The sequence below is a fragment of the Dermacentor variabilis genome, chromosome 10 (assembly GCF_050947875.1).
Source record: "Dermacentor variabilis isolate Ectoservices chromosome 10, ASM5094787v1, whole genome shotgun sequence".
Taxonomy (NCBI): domain Eukaryota; kingdom Metazoa; phylum Arthropoda; class Arachnida; order Ixodida; family Ixodidae; genus Dermacentor; species Dermacentor variabilis.
In genome coordinates, this window is record NC_134577.1 from 113,705,707 (window position 1) to 113,719,875 (window position 14,169).

At 49.9% G+C, this 14,169-nt stretch overlaps 7 non-coding genes and 15 pseudogenes across 7 annotated transcripts; all 22 read right to left on the reverse strand.

Moving 5' to 3' along the window:
* Positions 1-205: 205 nt before the first annotated feature.
* On the reverse strand, positions 206-324 carry LOC142561408 (5S ribosomal RNA). Its single transcript, XR_012823794.1, has one exon. It is a non-coding gene; the product is annotated as a 5S ribosomal RNA (ribosomal RNA).
* Positions 325-849: 525 nt separating this feature from the next.
* On the reverse strand, positions 850-968 carry LOC142561668 (5S ribosomal RNA; annotated as a pseudogene).
* A 518-nt stretch (positions 969-1,486) lies between these two features.
* On the reverse strand, positions 1,487-1,605 carry LOC142561419 (5S ribosomal RNA). The gene has a single exon (XR_012823795.1). It is a non-coding gene; the product is annotated as a 5S ribosomal RNA (ribosomal RNA).
* Positions 1,606-2,130: 525 nt separating this feature from the next.
* Positions 2,131-2,249, reverse strand: LOC142561418 (5S ribosomal RNA; annotated as a pseudogene).
* Positions 2,250-2,769: 520 nt separating this feature from the next.
* Positions 2,770-2,888, reverse strand: LOC142561794 (5S ribosomal RNA; annotated as a pseudogene).
* Positions 2,889-3,412: 524 nt separating this feature from the next.
* Positions 3,413-3,531, reverse strand: LOC142561276 (5S ribosomal RNA; annotated as a pseudogene).
* A 525-nt stretch (positions 3,532-4,056) lies between these two features.
* LOC142561853 (5S ribosomal RNA) lies at positions 4,057-4,175 on the reverse strand (annotated as a pseudogene).
* A 522-nt stretch (positions 4,176-4,697) lies between these two features.
* LOC142562035 (5S ribosomal RNA) lies at positions 4,698-4,816 on the reverse strand (annotated as a pseudogene).
* Positions 4,817-5,334: 518 nt separating this feature from the next.
* On the reverse strand, positions 5,335-5,453 carry LOC142561309 (5S ribosomal RNA; annotated as a pseudogene).
* Positions 5,454-5,981: 528 nt separating this feature from the next.
* On the reverse strand, positions 5,982-6,100 carry LOC142561442 (5S ribosomal RNA; annotated as a pseudogene).
* Positions 6,101-6,618: 518 nt separating this feature from the next.
* Positions 6,619-6,737, reverse strand: LOC142561536 (5S ribosomal RNA; annotated as a pseudogene).
* Positions 6,738-7,255: 518 nt separating this feature from the next.
* LOC142561539 (5S ribosomal RNA) lies at positions 7,256-7,374 on the reverse strand (annotated as a pseudogene).
* Positions 7,375-7,892: 518 nt separating this feature from the next.
* Positions 7,893-8,011, reverse strand: LOC142561431 (5S ribosomal RNA). The gene has a single exon (XR_012823796.1). It is a non-coding gene; the product is annotated as a 5S ribosomal RNA (ribosomal RNA).
* Positions 8,012-8,538: 527 nt separating this feature from the next.
* Positions 8,539-8,657, reverse strand: LOC142561540 (5S ribosomal RNA; annotated as a pseudogene).
* A 518-nt stretch (positions 8,658-9,175) lies between these two features.
* On the reverse strand, positions 9,176-9,294 carry LOC142561541 (5S ribosomal RNA; annotated as a pseudogene).
* A 518-nt stretch (positions 9,295-9,812) lies between these two features.
* Positions 9,813-9,931, reverse strand: LOC142561443 (5S ribosomal RNA). The gene has a single exon (XR_012823797.1). It is a non-coding gene; the product is annotated as a 5S ribosomal RNA (ribosomal RNA).
* Positions 9,932-10,459: 528 nt separating this feature from the next.
* Positions 10,460-10,578, reverse strand: LOC142561421 (5S ribosomal RNA; annotated as a pseudogene).
* A 520-nt stretch (positions 10,579-11,098) lies between these two features.
* LOC142561477 (5S ribosomal RNA) lies at positions 11,099-11,217 on the reverse strand (annotated as a pseudogene).
* A 517-nt stretch (positions 11,218-11,734) lies between these two features.
* Positions 11,735-11,853, reverse strand: LOC142561172 (5S ribosomal RNA). Its single transcript, XR_012823699.1, has one exon. It is a non-coding gene; the product is annotated as a 5S ribosomal RNA (ribosomal RNA).
* Positions 11,854-12,376: 523 nt separating this feature from the next.
* Positions 12,377-12,495, reverse strand: LOC142562954 (5S ribosomal RNA). The gene has a single exon (XR_012824263.1). It is a non-coding gene; the product is annotated as a 5S ribosomal RNA (ribosomal RNA).
* A 525-nt stretch (positions 12,496-13,020) lies between these two features.
* On the reverse strand, positions 13,021-13,139 carry LOC142561985 (5S ribosomal RNA; annotated as a pseudogene).
* Positions 13,140-13,657: 518 nt separating this feature from the next.
* Positions 13,658-13,776, reverse strand: LOC142561456 (5S ribosomal RNA). Its single transcript, XR_012823798.1, has one exon. It is a non-coding gene; the product is annotated as a 5S ribosomal RNA (ribosomal RNA).
* Positions 13,777-14,169: the final 393 nt, after the last annotated feature.

Here is a 14,169-nt window from a genome sequence, read left to right on the forward strand (position 1 = left end):
ACGCATACCGCTTACCACCGTCATCATTCCGCGTACAATATCGTGTAGTGGCCTGAATATTGTTGGTGTTACACTTCGGCGTTGGCTCTACCAGCAGGCTCCAGTTGAACGTAAGTTACAGTAAATGCAACCACCCACACGTTGTGCAAATGAAAAAAAAAACAAGACGTCACAGAAGCACGCAATAAAAAAGCAAAAAGAACGGTGCCATCAGCACTCGGTGTTCCCAGGTGGTCTCCCTCCCAAGTACTGACCGAGCCCAATGCTGCTTAGCTTCGGGGATCGGACGAGAACCGGCGTATTCAGCATGGTATGGCCGATGGCGAGAATGTGCTGTTTACGACTGCACCTGTATCGTGCTGCTATGTTGTGCAGTCGCCGAATGTATTGCTACAGCATACAGCACGTACGCGGCAGTCTTTCCGTGAACAATACACGCACGCGTCGTGTACGTTGATCACTCCGTTTCTGGTTGTTCACTGCATGCGTGCGTGCTAGTGCTCACAAAAACAAGAGGGCGAGCGCCACATTTTGCGCGCGTTGCAGCCCACAAGGTGCCACTTTATTGATGCGTTGTCATTGAGCTGTATGCGGGTGCGATAAGTAAGCGGTTAGAAGCTTGTGTGACTAAATTTTGCATCATTACGTATACCGCTTACCACCGTCATCATTCCGCGTACAATATCGTGTAGTGGCCTGAATATTGTTGGTGTTACACTTCGGCGTTGGCTCTACCAGCAGGCTCCAATTGAACGTAAGTTACAGAAAATGCAACCACCCACACGTTGTGCAAATGAAAAAAAAAACAAGACGTCACAGAAGCACGCAATAAAAAAGCAAAAAGAACGGTGCCATCAGCACTCGGTGTTCCCAGGTGGTCTCCCTCCTAAGTACTGACTGAGCCCAATGCTGCTTAGCTTCGGGGATCGGACGAGAACCGGCGTATCCAGCAAGGTATGGCCGATGGCAAGAATTTGCTGTTTTCGACTGCACCTGTATCGTGCTGCTATGTTGTGCAGTCGCCGAATGTATTGCTACAGCACGTACGCGGCAGTCTTTCCGTGAACAATACACGCACGCGTCGTGTACGTTGATCACTCCGTTTCTGGTTGTTCGCTGCATGCGTGCGTGCTAGTGCTCACAAAAACAAGAGGGCGAGCGCCACATTTTGCGCGCGTTGCAGCCCACAAGGTGCCACTTTATTGATGCGTTGTCATTGAGCTGTATGCGGGTGTGATAAGTAAGCGGTTAGAAGCTTGTGCGACTAAATTTTGCATCATTACGTATACCGCTTACCACCGTCATCATTCCGCGTACAATATCGTGTAGTGGCCTGAATATTGTTGGTGTTACACTTCGGCGTTGGCTCTACCAGCAGGCTCCAATTGAACGTAAGTTACAGTAAATGCAACCACCCACACGTTGTGCAAATGAAAAAAAAAACAAGACGTCACAGAAGCACGCAATAAAAAAGCAAAAAGAACGGTGCCATCAGCACTCGGTGTTCCCAGGTGGTCTCCCTCCCAAGTACTGACCGAGCCCAATGCTGCTTAGCTTCGGGGATCGGACGAGAACCGGCGTATTCAGCATGGTATGGCCGATGGCGAGAATGTGCTGTTTACGACTGCACCTTTATCGTGCTGCTATGTTGTGCAGTCGCCGAATGTATTGCTACAGCATACAGCACGTACGCGGCAGTCTTTCCGTGAACAATACACGCACGCGTCGTGTACGTTAATCACTCCGTTTCTGGTTGTTCGCTGCATGCGTGCGTGCTAGTGCTCACAAAAACAAGAGGGCGAGCGCCACATTTTGCGCGCGTTGCAGCCCACAAGGTGCCACTTTATTGATGCGTTGTCATTGAGCTGTATGCGGGTGTGATAAGTAAGCGGTTAGAAGCTTGTGCGACTAAATTTTGCATCATTACGTATACCGCTTACCACCGTCATCACTCCGCGTACAATATCGTGTAGTGGCCTGAATATTGTTGGTGTTACACTTCGGCGTTGGCTCTACCAGCAGGCTCCAGTTGAACGTAAGTTACAGAAAATGCAACCACCCACACGTTGTGCAAATGAAAAAAAAAACAAGACGTCACAGAAGCACGCAATAAAAAAGCAAAAAGAACGGTGCCATCAGCACTCGGTGTTCCCAGGTGGTCTCCCTCCCAAGTACTGACCGAACCCAATGCTGCTTAGCTTCGGGGATCGGACGAGAACCGGCGTATTCAGCATGGTATGACCGATGGCGAGAATGTGCTGTTTACGACTGCACCTGTATCGTGCTGCTATGTTGTGCAGTCGCCGAATGTATTGCTACAGCACGTAGGCGGCAGTCTTTCCGTGAACAATACTCGCACGCGTCGTGTAAGTTGATCACTCCGTTTGTGGAAGTTCGCTGCATGCGTGCGTGCTAGTGCTCACAAAAACAAGAGGGCGAGCGCCACATTTTGCGCGCGTTGCAGCCCACAAGGTGCCACTTTATTGATGCGTTGTCATTGAGCTGTATGCGGGTGTGATAAGTAAGCGGTTAGAAGCTTGTGCGACTAAATTTTGCATCATTACGTATACCGCTTACCACCGTCATCATTCCGCGTACAATATCGTGTAGTGGCCTGAATATTGTTGGTGTTACACTTCGGCGTTGGCTCTACCAGCAGGCTCCAATTGAACGTAAGTTACAGAAAATGCAACCACCCACACGTGGTGCAAATGAAAAAAAAAGAACAAGACGTCACAGAAGCACGCAATAAAAAAGCAAAAAGAACGGTGCCATCAGCACTCGGTGTTCCCAGGTGGTCTCACTCCCAAGTACTGACCGAGCCCGATGCTGCTTAGCTTCGGGGATCGGACGAGAACCGGCGTATTCAGCATGGTATGGCCGATGGCGAGAATGTGCTGTTTACGACTGCACCTGTATCGTGCTGCTATGTTGTGCAGTCGCCGAATGTATTGCTACAGCATACAGCACGTACGCGGTTCTCTTTCCGTGAACAATACACGCACGCGTCGTGTACGTTGATCACTCCGTTTGTGGTTGTTCGCTACATGCGTGCATGCTAGTGCTCACAAAAACAAGAGGGCGAGCGCCACATTTTGCGCGCGTTGCAGTCCACAAGGTGCCACTTTATTGATGCGTTGTCATTGAGCTGTATGCGGTGTGATAAGTAAGCGGTTTGAAGCTTGTGCGACTAAATTTTGCATCATTACGTATACCGCTTACCACCGTCATCATTCCGCGTACAATATCGTGTAGTGGCCTGAATATTGTTTGTGTTACACTTCGGCGTTGGCTCTACCAGCAGGCTCCAATTGAACGTAAGTTACAGTAAATGCAACCACCCACACGTTGTGCAAATGAAAAAAAAAACAAGACGTCACAGAAGCACGCAATAAAAAAGCAAAAAGAACGGTGCCATCAGCACTCGGTGTTCCCAGGTGGTCTCCCTCCCAAGTACTGACCGTGCCCAATGCTGCTTAGCTTCGGGGATCGGACGAGAACCGGCGTATTCAGCATGGTATGGCCGATGGCGAGAATGTGCTGTTTACGACTGCACCTGTATCGTGCTGCTATGTTGTGCAGTCGCCGAATGTATTGCTACAGCATACAGCACGTACGCGGCAGTCTTTCCGTGAACAATACACGCACGCGTCGTGTACGTTGATCACTCCGTTTCTGGTTGTTCGCTGCATGCGTGCGTGCTAGTGCTCACAAAAACAAGAGGGCGAGCGCCACATTTTGCGCGCGTTGCAGCCCAGAAGGTGCCACTTTATTGATGCGTTGTCATTGAGCTGTATGCGGGTGTGATAAGTAAGCGGTTAGAAGCTTGTGTGACTAAATTTTGCATCATTACGTATACCGCTTACCACCGTCATCATGCCGCGTACAATATCGTGTAGTGGCCTGAATATTGTTGGTGTTACACTTCGGCGTTGGCTCTACCAGCAGGCTCCAATTGAACGTAAGTTACAGAAAATGCAACCACCCACACGTTGTGCAAATGAAAAAAAAAACAAGACGTCAGAGAAGCACGCAATAAAAAAGCAAAAAGAACGGTGCCATCAGCACTCGGTGTTCCCAGGTGGTCTCCCTCCCAAGTACTGACCGAACCCAATGCAGCTTAGCTTCGGGGATCGGACGAGAACCGGCGTATTCAGCATGGTATGACCGATGGCGAGAATGTGCTGTTTACGACTGCACCTGTGTCGTGCTGCTATGTTGTGCAGTCGCCGAATGTATTGCTACAGCACGTAGGCGGCAGTCTTTCCGTGAACAATACTCGCACGCGTCGTGTAAGTTGATCACTCCGTTTGTGGAAGTTCGCTGCATGCGTGCGTGCTAGTGCTCACAAAAACAAGAGGGCGAGCGCCACATTTTGCGCGCGTTGCAGCCCACAAGGTGCCACTTTATTGATGCGTTGTCATTGAGCTGTATGCGGGTGTGATAAGTAGGCGGTTAGAAGCTTGTGCGACTAAATTTTGCATCATTACGTATACCGCTTACCACCGTCATCATTCCGCGTACAATATCGTGTAGTGGCCTGAATATTGTTGGTGTTACACTTCGGCGTTGGCTCTACCAGCAGGCTCCAATTGAACGTAAGTTACAGAAAATGCAACCACCCACACGTTGTGCAAATGAAAAAAAAAAAGAACAAGACGTCACAGAAGCACGCAATAAAAAAGCAAAAAGAACGGTGCCATCAGCACTCGGTGTTCCCAGGTGGTCTCCCTCCCATGTACTGACCGAGCCCAATGCTGCTTAGCTTCGGGGATCGGACCAGAACCGGCGTATTCAGCATGGTATGGCCGATGGCAAGAATGTGCTGTTTACGACTGCACCTGTATCGTGCTGCTATGTTGTGCAGTCGCCGAATGTATTGCTACAGCACGTACGCGGCAGTCTTTCCGTGAACAATAGACGCACGCGTCGTGTACGTTGATCACTCCGTTTGCGGTTGTTCGCTGCATGCGTGCGTGCTAGTGCTCACAAAAACAAGAGGGCGAGCGCCACATTTTGCGCGCGTTGCAGTCCACAAGGTGCCACTTTATTGATGCGTTGTCATTGAGCTGTATGCGGGTGTGATAAGTAAGCGGTTGGAAGCTTGTGCGACTAAATTTTGCATCATTACGTATACCGCTTACCACCGTCATCATTCCGCGTACAATATCGTGTAGTGGCCTGAATATTGTTGGTGTTACACTTCGGCGTTGGCTCTACCAGCAGGCTCCAATTGAACGTAAGTTACAGTAAATGCAACCACCCACACGTTGTGCAAATGAAAAAAAAAACAAGACGTCACAGAAGCACGCAATAAAAAAGCAAAAAGAACGGTGCCATCAGCACTCGGTGTTCCCAGGTGGTCTCCCTCCCATGTACTGACCGAGCCCAATGCTGCTTAGCTTCGGGGATCGGACGAGAACCGGCGTATTCAGCATGGTATGGCCGATGGCGAGAATGTGCTGTTTACGACTGCACCTGTATCGTGCTGCTATGTTGTGCAGTCGCCGAATGTATTGCTACAGCATACAGCACGTACGCGGCAGTCTTTCCGTGAACAATACACGCACGCGTCGTGTACGTTAATCACTCCGTTTCTGGTTGTTCGCTGCATGCGTGCGTGCTAGTGCTCACAAAAACAAGAGGGCGAGCGCCACATTTTGCGCGCGTTGCAGCCCACAAGGTGCCACTTTATTGATGCGTTGTCATTGAGCTGTATGCGGGTGTGATAAGTAAGCGGTTAGAAGCTTGTGCGACTAAATTTTGCATCATTACGTATACCGCTTACCACCGTCATCATTCCGCGTACAATATCGTGTAGTGGCCTGAATATTGTTGGTGTTACACTTCGGCGTTGGCTCTACCAGCAGGCTCCAATTGAACGTAAGTTACAGAAAATGCAACCACCCACACGTTGTGCAAATGAAAAAAAAAAGAACAAGACGTCACAAAAGCACGCAATAAAAAAGCAAAAAGAACGGTGCCATCAGCACTCGGTGTTCCCAGGTGGTCTCCCTCCCAAGTACTGCCCGAGCCCAATGCTGCTTAGCTTCGGGGAACGGACGAGAACCGGCGTATTCAACATGGTATGGCCGATGGCGAGAATGTGCTGTTTACGACTGCACCTGTATCGTGCTGCTATGTTGTGCAGTCGCCGAATGTATTGCTACAGCACGTACGCGGCAGTCTTTCCGTGAACAATAGACGCACGCGTCGTGTACGTTGATCACTCCGTTTGCGGTTGTTCGCTGCATGCGTGCGTGCTAGTGCTCACAAAAACAAGAGGGCGAGCGCCACATTTTGCGCGCGTTGCAGCCCACAAGGTGCCACTTTATTGATGCGTTGTCATTGAGCTGTATGCAGGTGTGACAAGAAAGCGGTTAGAAGCTTGTGCGACTAAATTTTGCATCATTACGTATACCGCTTACCACCGTCATCATTCCGCGTACAATATCGTGTGGTGGCCTGAATATTGTTGGTGTTACACTTCGGCGTTGGCTCTACCAGCAGGCTCCAGTTGAACGTAAGTTACAGAAAATGGAACCACCCACACGTTGTGCAAATGAAAAAAAAAAGCAAGACGTCACAGAAGCACGCAATAAAAAGCAAAAAGAACGGTGCCATCAGCACTCGGTGTTCCCAGGTGGTCTCCCTCCCAAGTACTGACCGAGCCCAATGCTGCTTAGCTTCGGGGAACGGACGAGAACCGGCGTATTCAACATGGTATGGCCGATGGCGAGAATGTGCTGTTTACGACTGCACCTGTATCGTGCTGCTATGTTGTGCAGTCGCCGAATGTATTGCTACAGCACGTACGCGGCAGTCTTTCCGTGAACAATACTCGCACGCGTCGTGTACGTTGATCACTCCGTTTGTGGTTGATCGCTGCATGCGTTCGGGCTAGTGCTCACAAAAACAAGAGGGCGAGCGCCACATTTTGCGCGCGTTGCAGCCCACAAGGTGCCACTTTATTGATGCGTTGTCATTGAGCTGTATGGAGGTGGGATAAGAAAGCGGTTAGAAGCTTGTGCGACTAAATTTTGCATCATTACGTATACCGCTTACCACCGTCATCATTCCGCGTACAATATCGTGTGGTGGCCTGAATATTGTTGGTGTTACACTTCGGCGTTGGCTCTACCAGCAGGCTCCAGTTGAACGTAAGTTACAGAAAATGGAACCACCCACACGTTGTGCAAATGAAAAAAAAAAGCAAGACGTCACAGAAGCACGCAATAAAAACCAAAAAGAACGGTGCCATCAGCACTCGGTGTTCCCAGGTGGTCTCCCTCCCAAGTACTGACCGAGCCCAATGCTGCTTAGCTTCGGGGAACGGACGAGAACCGGCGTATTCAACATGGTATGGCCGATGGCGAGAATGTGCTGTTTACGACTGCACCTGTATCGTGCTGCTATGTTGTGCAGTCGCCGAATGTATTGCTACAGCACGTACGCGGCAGTCTTTCCGTGAACAATACTCGCACGCGTCGTGTACGTTGATCACTCCGTTTGTGGTTGATCGCTGCATGCGTTCGGGCTAGTGCTCACAAAAACAAGAGGGCGAGCGCCACATTTTGCGCGCGTTGCAGCCCACAAGGTGCCACTTTATTGATGCGTTGTCATTGAGCTGTATGCGGGTGTGATAAGTAAGCGGTTAGAAGCTTGTGCGACTAAATTTTGCATCATTACGTATACCGCTTACCACCGTCATCACTCCGCGTACAATATCGTGTAGTGGCCTGAATATTGTTGGTGTTACACTTCGGCGTTGGCTCTACCAGCAGGCTCCAATTGAACGTAAGTTACAGTAAATGCAAGCACCCACACGTTGTGCAAATGAAAAAAAAAACAAGACGTCACAGAAGCACGCAATAAAAAAGCAAAAAGAACGGTGCCATCAGCACTCGGTGTTCCCAGGTGGTCTCCCTCCCAAGTACTGACCGAGCCCAATGCTGCTTAGCTTCGGGGATCGGACGAGAACCGGCGTATTCAGCATGGTATGGCCGATGGCGAGAATGTGCTGTTTACGACTGCACCTATATCGTGCTGCTATGTTGTGCAGTCGCCGAATGTATTGGTACAGCATACAGCACGTACGCGGCAGTCTTTCCGTGAACAATACACGCACGCGTCGTGTACGTTAATCACTCCGTTTCTGGTTGTTCGCTGCATGCGTGCGTGCTAGTGCTCACAAAAACAAGAGGGCGAGCGCCACATTTTGCGCGCGTTGCAGCCCACAAGGTGCCACTTTATTGATGCGTTGTCATTGAGCTGTATGCGGGTGTGATAAGTAAGCGGTTAGAAGCTTGTGCGACTAAATTTTGCATCATTACGTATACCGCTTACCACCGTCATCATTCCGCGTACAATATCTTGTAGTGGCCTGAATATTGTTGGTGTTACACTTCGGCGTTGGCTCTACCAGCAGGCTCCAATTGAACGTAAGTTACAGAAAATGCAACCACCCACACGTTGTGCAAATGAAAAAAAAAGAACAAGACGTCACAAAAGCACGCAATAAAAAAGCAAAAAGAACGGTGCCATCAGCACTCGGTGTTCCCAGGTGGTCTCCCTCCCAAGTACTGACCGAGCCCAATGCTGCTTAGCTTCGGGGAACGGACGAGAACCGGCGTATTCAACATGGTATGGCCGATGGCGAGAATGTGCTGTTTACGACTGCACCTGTATCGTGCTGCTATGTTGTGCAGTCGCCGAATGTATTGCTACAGCACGTACGCGGCAGTCTTTCCGTGAACAATAGACGCACGCGTCGTGTACGTTGATCACTCCGTTTGCGGTTGTTCGCTGCATGCGTGCGTGCTAGTGCTCACAAAAATAAGAGGGCGAGCGCCACATTTTGCGCGCGTTGCAGCCCACAAGGTGCCACTTTATTGATGCGTTGTCATTGAGCTGTATGCAGGTGTGACAAGAAAGCGGTTAGAAGCTTGTGCGACTAAATTTTGCATCATTACGTATACCGCTTACCACCGTCATCATTCCGCGTACAATATCGTGTGGTGGCCTGAATATTGTTGGTGTTACACTTCGGCGTTGGCTCTACCAGCAGGCTCCAGTTGAACGTAAGTTACAGAAAATGGAACCACCCACACGTTGTGCAAATGAAAAAAAAAAGCAAGACGTCACAGAAGCACGCAATAAAAAGCAAAAAGAACGGTGCCATCAGCACTCGGTGTTCCCAGGTGGTCTCCCTCCCAAGTACTGACCGAGCCCAATGCTGCTTAGCTTCGGGGAACGGACGAGAACCGGCGTATTCAACATGGTATGGCCGATGGCGAGAATGTGCTGTTTACGACTGCACCTGTATCGTGCTGCTATGTTGTGCAGTCGCCGAATGTATTGCTACAGCACGTACGCGGCAGTCTTTCCGTGAACAATACTCGCACGCGTCGTGTACGTTGATCACTCCGTTTGTGGTTGATCGCTGCATGCGTTCGGGCTAGTGCTCACAAAAACAAGAGGGCGAGCGCCACATTTTGCGCGCGTTGCAGCCCACAAGGTGCCACTTTATTGATGCGTTGTCATTGAGCTGTATGGAGGTGTGATAAGAAAGCGGTTAGAAGCTTGTGCGACTAAATTTTGCATCATTACGTATACCGCTTACCACCGTCATCATTCCGCGTACAATATCGTGTGGTGGCCTGAATATTGTTGGTGTTACACTTCGGCGTTGGCTCTACCAGCAGGCTCCAGTTGAACGTAAGTTACAGAAAATGGAACCACCCACACGTTGTGCAAATGAAAAAAAAAGCAAGACGTCACAGAAGCACGCAATAAAAAAGCAAAAAGAACGGTGCCATCAGCACTCGGTGTTCCCAGGTGGTCTCCCTCCCAAGTACTGACCGAGCCCAATGCTGCTTAGCTTCGGGGATCGGACGAGAACCGGCGTATTCAGCATGGTATGGCCGATGGCGAGAATGTGCTGTTTACGACTGCACCTATATCGTGCTGCTATGTTGTGCAGTCGCCGAATGTATTGGTACAGCATACAGCACGTACGCGGCAGTCTTTCCGTGAACAATACACGCACGCGTCGTGTACGTTAATCACTCCGTTTCTGGTTGTTCGCTGCATGCGTGCGTGCTAGTGCTCACAAAAACAAGAGGGCGAGCGCCACATTTTGCGCGCGTTGCAGCCCACAAGGTGCCACTTTATTGATGCGTTGTCATTGAGCTGTATGCGGGTGTGATAAGTAAGCGGTTAGAAGCTTGTGCGACTAAATTTTGCATCATTACGTATACCGCTTACCACCGTCATCACTCCGCGTACAATATCGTGTAGTGGCCTGAATATTGTTGGTGTTACACTTCGGCGTTGGCTCTACCAGCAGGCTCCAGTTGAACGTAAGTTACAGAAAATGCAACCACCCACACGTTGTGCAAATGAAAAAAAAAAAAACAAGACGTCACAGAAGCACGCAATAAAAAAGCAAAAAGAACGGTGCCATCAGCACTCGGTGTTCCCAGGTGGTCTCCCTCCCAAGTACTGACCGAACCCAATGCTGCTTAGCTTCGGGGATCGGACGAGAACCGGCGTATTCAGCATGGTATGACCGATGGCGAGAATGTGCTGTTTACGACTGCACCTGTATCGTGCTGCTATGTTGTGCAGTCGCCGAATGTATTGCTACAGCACGTAGGCGGCAGTCTTTCCGTGAACAATACTCGCACGCGTCGTGTAAGTTGATCACTCCGTTTGTGGTTGATCGCTGCATGCGTTCGGGCTAGTGCTCACAAAAACAAGAGGGCGAGCGCCATATTTTGCGCGCGTTGCAGCCCACAAGGTGCCACTTTATTGATGCGTTGTCATTGAGCTGTATGCAGGTGTGATAAGTAAGCGGTTAGAAGCTTGTGCGACTAAATTTTGCATCATTACGTATACCGCTTACCACCGTCATCACTCCGCGTACAATATCGTGTAGTGGCCTGAATATTGTTGGTGTTACACTTCGGCGTTGGCTCTACCAGCAGGCTCCAGTTGAACGTAAGTTACAGAAAATGCAACCACCCACACGTGGTGCAAATGAAAAAAAAAGAACAAGACGTCACAGAAGCACGCAATAAAAAAGCAAAAAGAACGGTGCCATCAGCACTCGGTGTTCCCAGGTGGTCTCCCTCCCAAGTACTGACCGAGCCCGATGGTGCTTAGCTTCGGGGATCGGACGAGAACCGGCGTATTCAGCATGGTATGGCCGATGGCAAGAATGTGCTGTTTACGACTGCACCTGTATCGTGCTGCTATGTTGTGCAGTCGCCGAATGTATTGCTACAGCACGTACGCGGCAGTCTTTCCGTGAACAATACTCGCACGCGTCGTGTACGTTGATCACTCCGTTTGTGGTTGATCGCTGCATGCGTTCGGGCTAGTGCTCACAAAAACAAGAGGGCGAGCGCCATATTTTGCGCGCGTTGCAGCCCACAAGGTGCCACTTTATTGATGCGTTGTCATTGAGCTGTATGCAGGTGTGATAAGTAAGCGGTTAGAAGCTTGTGCGACTAAATTTTGCATCATTACGTATACCGCTTACCACCGTCATCATTCCGCGTACAATATCGTGTGGTGGCCTGAATATTGTTGGTGTTACACTTCGGCGTTGGCTCTACCAGCAGGCTCCAGTTGAACGTAAGTTACAGAAAATGCAACAACCCACACGTTGTGCAAATGAAAAAAAAACAAGACGTCACAGAAGCACGCAATAAAAAAGCAAAAAGAACGGTGCCATCAGCACTCGGTGTTCCCAGGTGGTCTCCCTCCCAAGTACTGACCGAGCCCAATGCTGCTTAGCTTCGGAGAGCGGACGAGAACCGGCGTGTTCAGCATGGTATGGCCGATGGCGAGAATGTGGTATTTACGACTGCACCTGTATCGTGCTGGTATGTTGTGCAGTCGCCGAATGTATTGCTACAGCATACAGCACGTACGCGGCAGTCTTTCCGTGAACAATACACGCACGCGTCGTGTACGTTGATCACTCCGTTTGTGGTTGTTCGCAGCATGCGTGCGTGCTGGGGCTCACAAAAACAAGAGGGCGAGCGCCACATTTTGCGCGCGTTGCAGTCCACATGGTGCCACTTTATTGATGCGTTGTCATTGAGCTGTATGCGGTGTGATAAGTAAGCGGTTTGAAGCTTGTGCGACTAAATTTTGCATCATTACGTATACCGCTTACCACCGTCATCATTCCGCGTACAATATCGTGTAGTGGCCTGAATATTGTTTGTGTTACACTTCGGCGTTGGCTCTACCAGCAGGCTCCAATTGAACGTAAGTTACAGTAAATGCAACCACCCACACGTTGTGCAAATGAAAAAAAAACAAGACGTCACAGAAGCACGCAATAAAGAAGCAAAAAGAACGGTGCCATCAGCACTCGGTGTTCCCAGGTGGTCTCCCTCCCAAGTACTGACCGTGCCCAATGCTGCTTAGCTTCGGGGATCGGACGAGAACCGGTGTATTCAGCATGGTATGGCCGATGGCGAGAATGTGCTGTTTACGACTGCACCTGTATCGTGCTGCTATGTTGTGCAGTCGCCGAATGTATTGCTACAGCATACAGCACGTACGCGGCAGTCTTTCCGTGAACAATACACGCACGCGTCGTGTACGTTGATCACTCCGTTTCTGGTTGTTCGCTGCATGCGTGCGTGCTAGTGCTCACAAAAACAAGAGGGCGAGCGCCACATTTTGCGCGCGTTGCAGCCCACAAGGTGCCACTTTATTGATGCGTTGTCATTGAGCTGTATGCGGGTGTGATAAGTAAGCGGTTAGAAGCTTGTGTGACTAAATTTTGCATCATTACGTATACCGCTTACCACCGTCATCATTCCGCGTACAATATCGTGTAGTGGCCTGAATATTGTTGGTGTTACACTTCGGCGTTGGCTCTACCAGCAGGCTCCAATTGAACGTAAGTTACAGAAAATGCAACCACCCACACGTTGTGCAAATGAAAAAAAAAACAAGACGTCACAGAAGCACGCAATAAAAAAGCAAAAAGAACGGTGCCATCAGCACTCGGTGTTCCCAGGTGGTCTCCCTCCGAAGTACTGACCGAACCCAATGCAGCTTAGCTTCGGGGATCGGACGAGAACCGGCGTATTCAGCATGGTATGACCGATGGCGAGAATGTGCTGTTTACGACTGCACCTGTGTCGTGCTGCTATGTTGTGCAGTCGCCGAATGTATTGCTACAGCACGTAGGCGGCAGTCTTTCCGTGAACAATAGACGCACGCGTCGTGTACGTTGATCACTCCGTTTGCGGTTGTTCGCTGCATGCGTGCGTGCTAGTGCTCACAAAAACAAGAGGGCGAGCGCCACATTTTGCGCGCGTTGCAGTCCACAAGGTGCCACTTTATTGATGCGTTGTCATTGAGCTGTATGCGGGTGTGATAAGTAAGCGGTTAGAAGCTTGTGCGACTAAATTTTGCATCATTACGTATACCGCTTACCACCGTCATCATTCCGCGTACAATATCGTGTAGTGGCCTGAATATTGTTGGTGTTACACTTCGGCGTTGGCTCTACCAGCAGGCTACAGTTGAACGTAAGTTACAGTCAATGCAACCACCCACACGTTGTGCAAATGAAAAAAAAAACAAGACGTCACAGAAGCACGCAATAAAAAAGCAAAAAGAACGGTGCCATCAGCACTCGGTGTTCCCAGGTGGTCTCCCTCCCAAGTACTGACCGAGCCCAATGCTGCTTAGCTTCGGGGATCGGACGAGAACCGGCGTATTCAGCATGGTATGGCCGATGGCGAGAATGTGCTGTTTACGACTGCACCTGTATCGTGCTGCTATGTTGTGCAGTCGCCGAATGTATTGCTACAGCATACAGCACGTACGCGGCAGTCTTTCCGTGAACAATACACGCACGCGTCGTGTACGTTGATCACTCCGTTTCTGGTTGTTCGTTGCATGCGTGCGTGCTAGTGCTCACAAAAACAAGAGGGCGAGCGCCACATTTTGCGCGCGTTGCAGCCCACAAGGTGCCACTTTATTGATGCGTTGTCATTGAGCTGTATGCGGGTGTGATAAGTAAGCGGTTAGAAGCTTGTTTGACTAAATTTTGCATCATTACGTATACCGCTTACCACCGTCATCATTCCGCGTACAATATCGTGTAGTGGCCTGAATATTGTTGGTGTTACA